Here is an 8,350-nt window from a genome sequence, read left to right on the forward strand (position 1 = left end):
TAGTCACCAAGCCCGAATAGACGTGCTATGCAGGTTGTTGGAGGGGGGGTTCGACAGTGTCGTAGGTCCCTTTTTGAAGATGCAACGGCGTGGATGCGCCGCGCGGAGGATGTGGTGCGCGAGACACACACCACGCAACCAGAGAGGGTTCTCAAAAACTCGATCCGCGTTTCAGATCGCGTGTGCTGAGTTAGCCGGTCAAGAGTGTCCGGTCCGATTCGAAGGTCGGTCCAGTCAAAACTCTGGTCCAAAGCGAGACTCAGATCAGGCGACGCGAGAGCACGTTCGAGATAGTGATCACAAGAAACTATACCTGTCCACGGCACGACCAACTCACCTCGACGTCCGCCCACTTGTCGCTAAGATGGACCTCGCCCGAGTCCTTGTTCACGTTGGCGAAAGCATAGTTGATGTGTGTGAGGTGCTGCTGCGGGATTTTCTGCGGGGGAAACTTGCGGTCATAGATACCCCTGCGGTCAGTTGCTGTCGGCTGTCGGCGACGCTCACCAGTTCACCTGCGCTCGTCAGCGATGCGCTCGCAGGAGACGAAGCGCGCAGACGCGGACCGCAACTTCCGCACGCACGTCGTGCTCTGGTTCCTCGGCGTCAACATGATCATCATCCTCGTCCTCACGAGTCACACGGTGACCGAGTGGCTCAACACAAAGTTCAACCCGAATCCGGAGAGGGATGGCTGCGCGGTGCGATGGTGACACGCAACCAACAAAAAGTTCTCCACTCGTGTCAGGTCGCGGCAAAAGAAGTCGAGATCGATCGGAAACAAGCCTGGGTCGATGGGATGTCGAGTCCTGGTGATCCGGAGCGAGACGACTGCCTGATGGAGCGGCGAGGCGTGGTGGAGAGGGAGAGAAGAGAAGAGGGCAGAGCGCTGGGAATGCGACTCTGTTGACCTCGAATGGGTGTTGATGAGTAACACGACGGAGTCGATTGCCATCTTTAGCAGCGTGGCGCACTGGGCGGCAGCATCCAGCCCGGCCAAGGGCCCAGCCAACGAAATGCGCACGGGATCAAAATCTGATAGGGCTATATTACACGGACATGAGCTCGTGCCTCCGGCCCTTTCCCTGTAGGTTGGGTGAGAGTCGCTCAGACGCGGTCGCCGGTCGTACGGTGTGCGTAGTACGGTGCACGCTAATGTGCGCTTCGTGAACGCCCCAGGCTGGTCAGGGTGAAATCCCGACGTGCCGGAGTGAGAAGCGGTGTGGCACCCCCGCCCCGCTGAGCGCGCAGAGAGGTAATAACCTCGTCCATGGGTATTAGTCTGGTGGGATGGGGGGTTGATTAGAGCGATGGGGGGACCGGTCAAGTGGGTGGCCGGCAGACCCTGCACTAATATCGCGCGCTACAAGGTGATGCCGCAGTAATGATGATGGGGATGGCTCGTGGTCTCTTGTTGGCTCTCATGTGAGAGGACACCAGGCACGCAGACGACGGTTCCTTCCCCAATCACAGATCGTCGTCACTGCACAAGCTAAGCTCACGGTGATGCGTCACCTCCACCACCACCCGTGACCCTCCGTACCTCCACCGATGCATCACTTGCCCAAGTCTCCCCCTGCACCTGGCTGGCTGGCTCTAAGGGACGTGTCATCCGCGTCCTGGTTTACCCAGCCCCGGCCTGTCATTCGGCGACTAGCGCTCAGCCATGAGCCACTGATCCACCACCACCACCAGCCGAACCAGAGCACCACACAGCCAGGGGCACACTCACCGATCCACTCCGTCATCACACCACCACTCCTTGTCCCCAACTCTCACACTCCCTCTTCCAACCCCGACAACACACCCCCGCCCATCGTCGGCCAACGGGACAATGAGTGCACCGCCGACCGCCGACAACCCGGCGCAAGGCCAGCACGCACCAGACCCCAGCGTTCCTGTCCCAAAAGATGGGTCTAAGCCTCAGCCCCAGACCGCACCAGCCCAAGCGCAGGTTCCACCTCCGGCACCTGCACCTGCACAGGGCGGATCGTCGTCCAAAAAGAAGAAGAAAAAGAACAAGAAGGCGTCTGTCTCAACGCTTCCTGCAGCACCCCCTGCACTCTCGACGACGACGACGACCGAGCAACCTGCCCCAGTTGCGCAAGTGCAACCTGTGGCCGACTCTAAGTCTCCCGACGTCACCGCCCCAACTGCACCAGCGACCGAGGTCACCCCCAAGAGCGGCGAGAAGGCTCCTGAACCGGCTCCCGAGGCCGCCAGCGTCCCTACTGAACCCGCGAGTGCACCAGCTACGACGAAGCCAGCTGGGTCCGAACGCAATGTCTTGAAGCCCGAAAGTCAAAGCGTGTCTCCCGAAGAGGAACAGCCCAACTTTGGTGACCATGTGGAAGGAGGCCTTGGTCACCAGCCTCAGCTCGGAGTACCAGCGCCCATGCCTCCTCAGGCGTCTTCCCTGTTCGTCGACGATGCAGAGGACATGGCGTTCCTGATCAGTGACAACAAGCAGGACAACATCTTCGAGGCCCCTCCACCCGCCGTCCCGACATCTTCTACTCCTCCTCCGTCCATCGGTCCAGGCGTTCCGGCACCTCCGCTAGTCGATGATGACGTTGAGGAGGCAGCCTTCGACAGCACGGCCACTCTTGACGCTACCCTTGATGCTATCGGGACGAAGCACGAAGAGCAGGCTGCCGCTGCCGCTTCGACTGCCACCGGCTTAGCTGCCGACAAGCCAGCCGATTCGGATATCCCGAAAGCGACGGAGAAGGAGCAGAAGGATGAGGCGAAGCCGACACCAGTTGAGGCTGTAAAGCCCAAGGACGAGGCGCCCGCCAAATCTGCTGCTGCTCTCTTTGCGGACGATGACGGGGAGGACGCATTCGCAATCCAGGGCGACGAGCCTTCCTCTGAGCAGCCTCAGGACATTCACCAACAAACAGAGGTGGCTGACGATGCTGGAAAGCTCTCAACCTCTGAACCGCCTAAGAAGTCCGCTTCGGCTCAAGATGCGGAGGCCGAGCCCCAGGGTCAGCCTCGAAGTGCGGCTTCTCTGCTGTCCAACGATGGCAACGACGACCTTTTCGACATCGGAGCTGACGAAGCTAAGCCTGCAGCCAGAAGTGCGCCCGCCCCAAAGGAGGAAAAGCCAGCAGCCAGTGCCCTGTTCTCTGATGACAGTCAGCATGATGATGAGTTCGCAGTGGGAGGAGATCAGCAGGACGCCGACCAGGTCGCCGAGCTGAAGCCACGGGAGGCCGAGAATCGGCGAACTCGTCGTCCAATCTCCCTCTTCGACACCGACGATCAGGTCGACTTTGATATTCCAGGTGAGGAGGACGACTCACCTCTGCCAGCTTCGACGGACAAGGCGCCTGCTTCTTCGGACGCCTCGAAACTCTTTGGTGACGAGGGTGACGACGCCTTCAACATTGGCCAGTCTGAGTCTACCGACGGTCCTAGCGACCCGCGCACGACCAGTGACCCGGCGCGATCCCAACCGGGCGCGGAGAAAAAGCGTGACGTGTCCAGTCTCTTCTCAGAACCTGACGACTACTTCCTCAACGACACCAGCATTGACGAATCCTTCCAGGTCGGCGGCAACGACCCCTCTTCCGATCTCATGTCATCGTCGGCGGTCAACGATGCTGAAGTTCCCCAAGGCTGGTACGACGATGCAGGCAACTGGAACTGGTACACCGAGGAGGAGCGGGAGGCTGTTCGGGAATCAATGATTGCGGACGGCTCACTCAAGGTTGCGGATGAGAATCAGGCCCGCAAGACGCCGGCGCACACGGAGCAGGATCCCTATGCGCCTGCGGCCCCTTCAACGAGCGCTCCGGCGAATCCCTACGCTCCTGCCCCCGCCGATCCCTATGCGCCGTCCCAGCCTGTCGCCAACCCGTATGCTCCCACGCCGGCCACGCAAGGATATCGCTCCACCTCTGGCTCGTACTCGTCGTACCAACAACCTGCAACGTCTGCTGCAGGGGGCATGTACACCCCCGCGACTGGGCAGGTCAGCGGGTACGGTTACAGTGCGACTCCCGCGGCCGCGACGGCGTCGGCGTTCACTCCGGCCATGGGCTACGCGGCTCAGCCTTACGCGGCTCAGCCTTACGCCGCTACCCCGACTGCTACGCCTTATGACCCGTATGCGCCCGCTGCGCCGGCGGTTGGTGGATATGGCGCCTCTGTTCCCCCTGCAGGCCCGTCAGCCACTCTGTCCCCGCCCAAGAAGCCAGAGCCGCTGAAGCGCCCGTCAAAGTCGGACGCCTATGACCCTCCACTCCGGCCCAAGAAGAGCTTCATCGGTCGTCCTGGATCAGCCGTACAAGTGGCTCCGCTGGGCAACTTTGTTCCCGGCCCGGACGCCCCGCCTTCGTCTGCTCCGCCGCCAGCCCCGCCATCTGGATCACCCCGCCGCGCCAAGACGACCGAGCCTCCGCCCCGTTCTTCGCCGAGTGTACAGGCTGCGCCTCTGCCGCCTTCCGCTCCTGTGGATCCTTACGCTCCCTCAGCACCGCCGGCTCATTCCCAGTCTTTCAGCGCCGCCGTCCCGCAAATGTCTACTGGATACAACACCGGTTACGGCGCAGCTCCGGCGGACCCGTATGCTCCGCAGCGGGTGGCTTCGCCCTCGGCAGCCTCGGCCCCTCCGCAGCGACCGGCCACCGCGTCGTCGCAGCACCCGCCGAAGCCGACATCCTTCGATCCTCCCCTCCGAGCCACGTCGAGGCCGTCGTCGAGGCACTCCAACCGCCCCGCTTTCTCCCCTCCGCCGCTTGCTGCGCCACCTGTGCCTCCCATCCCGTCCGAGTATTCAGCAGGCCCCAGGTCCGCTTTCTCGCCTACGGGATCATCGGCTGCCCTTCCTCCTCCGCCACCACCGCCGGCTGATGTCATCGTACCTCCTCCTCGAGGACCTTCTCGGGGAGCAACACGCACGCCCAAGTACGACCGTCCTCCACCTACGGTATCGGCACCGCCGACGACGAATGCTGCTCAGCCTCCTCGCCCGGCCTCCCCGCGAGCGCCGCCCCCGAGAACCACTTCGCCGTCTGCACCTCCCGTTCGACAGAGCTCTCCCATCGGCGGACCGCAGCGAATGACTTCGCCTCTTGGCGCCCCTCCTCGGGTTTCCTCGCCGCTTAGGAACGAGCCTGTGACGATGCCCTCCCTCGGCTCTACCACCGAGCAGCCCACACCGAAGTTCTCGCACTCTCCGCCACTCCATGGTGAAGAGGAGCATGGTGACTACGACCCCGAGGGTGGACATTGGGACGATGACGAAGAAGCCGAAAGACCGTCGCAGCCTTATGAGCGTAGGGAGTCGAAGGAGGCGGCCTCGAGCGACCCGTACCAGACGGAGGCCAAGGAGCCTAAGGCCGAGACTGGCTATCAGCCCAGTACGGTCGACCTTGGCTCGGAGGGAGGCTACGAGCCTTCTCCTTACTCTCCTCCGACCACCAGCCAGGACCCGGCCCACTCGGCACCTCCGCCGCCTGCGTCTCATGGCCGTCCGACGCCTTCGCAAGAGCAGACGAATCCGTACGAGTCTTATGCGCCCAAGGCCCCGCCAAAGTCGCCGAAGAAGGCCAAGAGCCCGTACGCTCCTCCGCCTGGTCGGAGCGACAGCTACTCGCCGTATTCTGGTCAGCCGGCTACTTCGGGCAGCGCTGACCCGTACACTCCTCCGTCCCACTCGCGACAGCCCAGCGATGCGTACGCCCCGTCCCACTCCAGCCAGAAGGGTGCATCGCAGAAGGGCGGCGACTCTTACAGCCCCTACACGCCTTCGGCTCCCAGTGCCTCCGAGTACAACCCGTACGCACCGAGCACCCCGAGCCAGGGTGAAACCAACCCGTATGCGCCTGGAGCTTCTGCCAGCAACGAGTCTAACCCGTACGCGCCGTCTGCGCCGTCCCGACAGGCCACCTCTGACTACAACCCTTACGGTCCCTCAACGTCGCCGAAGAAGTCTTCGCAGAGCGTTGATTACAGCCCGTACGGCCCCTCGACCTCACCCAAGAAGGCGTCTCAGAGTGTCGACTATAGCCCTTACGGTCCCTCGAGCTCGCCGAAGAAGCAATCGCACAGCGTTGACTACAACCCCTACGGACCGTCTACATCGCCGCAGAAGAGCACCCACGGCTTTGGCGGCGCTGGTCTGAGCGCTCCCCCTGCTCTGAACCGTTCAGCGTCGTACGAACCGTCACCTTACGAGCCGTCGCCTTACGCGGGACAAAAGTCTGCGGACCCCACGTTCTCTCCGATGAACCCGTACGACGACATTCGAACTGCGACCCCGCCGTCAAACAACTACTTTGGCCGCGCCGGCTCCATCGACGCCACCTACGTTCCTCAGCAGGTTCTGGAGCAGCGTCCAGTTTCCGAGGACCCGCTTGGAAGGTGCTCGCCCACAGCTCGCAACGTGCCCATTGCACGCTTCGGCTTCGGCGGCCTCCTCGTCACCGCCTTCCCTGGTACGGGTGACGATTCCGTTGACGCTCCGCCGTACGGCTACGCTTCGCACCGCGGACTCGTGACGCTTCGCCCAGTGCCGGAGGTTGTCGAGTCCAGCGCTCTGACCACCAGCACTGTGCAGTTCCCCGGCCCTCTCGTCCACGACCCCTCGACCCCGAAGGGCGCAGCAGGTGACAAGAAGCGTCGGGAGGCGGTCATGTCGTATCTTGCGTCCCGAGCTGACGAGATTGAGCGCGGGCTGCCGTACCTCAAGACCTCGGCGAACAAGAAGCGTCGCGACGAGGAGGCGAAGCTCGTTATTCTCCGGCTGCTGACTGCTCTGGTCGAGGGCGATGGCCGCTTCTTCGGCACACCCAAGGCTCAGGAGGCGATCCGCGAGGCGCTGCAATCTCCCGCGTCGGACATTGCCACCCCCGCTCACGCCAACGGCCTGGGCGCCACGCACGCTCCGGGTGGTGCCCGTGCCAGCGCCTCTCAGCTGAGCCAGCTGTCTGCCATGCTCCTGGCCGGTGAAAAGCGTGAGGCAGCCCAGTTCGCTGCCACCGCGGGTCTCTGGTCGCACGCCCTGCTCATCGCCAGCTCTGTCGGCCCCGACCTCTGGCGAGAGATGGTCACCAAGTTCAGCTCTGCTGAACTCGGAAACGACCCCCACTCCGCCGGCATCAAGGCAACGTACATGGTCTACGCTGGTCTCAACCCGTCCACCGTTGAGGGATTGTTCTCGGCTGCTAACATCACCGACGACCCTTCGACGGACAAGTGGCGCGAGGTCATTGCCGGCGTGCTCCTGAACGGCAAGCCGACCGACCTCGTGTGCCTCGACGACCTGGGTGCTCGCTTTGAGCGCGCCGGTCTTCGCAGTGTCGCCCAGGTCTGCTTCCTCCTCTCGCCCAACTCGCCGTTCAGCGACATGTCGCCGGCCGCCACGACGCGTCACATCAAGTTTGTCGAGGACGCCCGTGACGAGGACGGTGCCATCTTCGCTGAGATTGCCGAGTACGCTCGCAGCCTCGTCCCCGTGCCCAAGGGCGCCGAGGCGCCGGCGGTTACGCTCCCGGAGCTGCTGCCCTTCAAGCTGCAGCGTGCGTGGCGCGCTGCCGAGCTCGGCGACGCGGACCAGGCCAAGCGCTACTGCGAGGCAATCGAGACGGCAGCCAAGCCCACGGCAAAGGGTGCTAGGACCACTCTGCAGCCGCACCTCAGGGCGGGTATGGAGGACCTCCTCGAGCGTCTGACGGGTACGCCTTCCGCCAACCCGTCTCGCGGTCTCGGACGCAGCAAGTCGAAGGGCGGGGCGACGATTGGCTCGTGGATCGAGGGCCGCCTCACCAAATTCATCGCCGGTGAAGATGAGGGCCAGGAGGCGCCTAAGAAGGCCACTGCCCCGACATCGACCGGCTCCACCGTCCCTGTTGGACCGTTCTCGCACTTCAGCGCCATCTCGCCGAACCCCTCGGCTGGTGTTTCTCGCGCCCCGTCTACCGTGGAAGGCGAGGGGTCGTTCAACCCGATGTCCACGGCCAATGCTACCAGCACCGGCACCGGCTATGAGCCGTACGGTGGTCCTGCCTCTGCTGCCTCTGGCGGCTATGCGCCGTGGGACGGCTCGAGTGACTCGCACGAGCACAGCCAGTCGGCGCCGACAGACGGCTCTGGCGGTGACGATGGCGGCTTCGTCTCGCCCATGGCGGGCTTCACGCCGGCACCTATCGCACCTGCGGCGCCGACGCAGAACTATGCTCCGGCGAAGAAGTCGGAGCCAGCCTGGGACGACGACGACGAGGACCTCGGCTTCGGCAACTCTGCGCTCTCTCGCGACCGCACGCCCAAGGTCGCCGACGAGTCCTCAGCACAGCAGGACGCCTACGCCCCGCGGAGGAACCGAAGGCCGTGCCAAAGGAGG

The sequence above is a fragment of the Trichosporon asahii genome (genome assembly GCF_000293215.1).
Source record: "Trichosporon asahii var. asahii CBS 2479 unplaced genomic scaffold scaffold00009, whole genome shotgun sequence".
Taxonomy (NCBI): domain Eukaryota; kingdom Fungi; phylum Basidiomycota; class Tremellomycetes; order Trichosporonales; family Trichosporonaceae; genus Trichosporon; species Trichosporon asahii.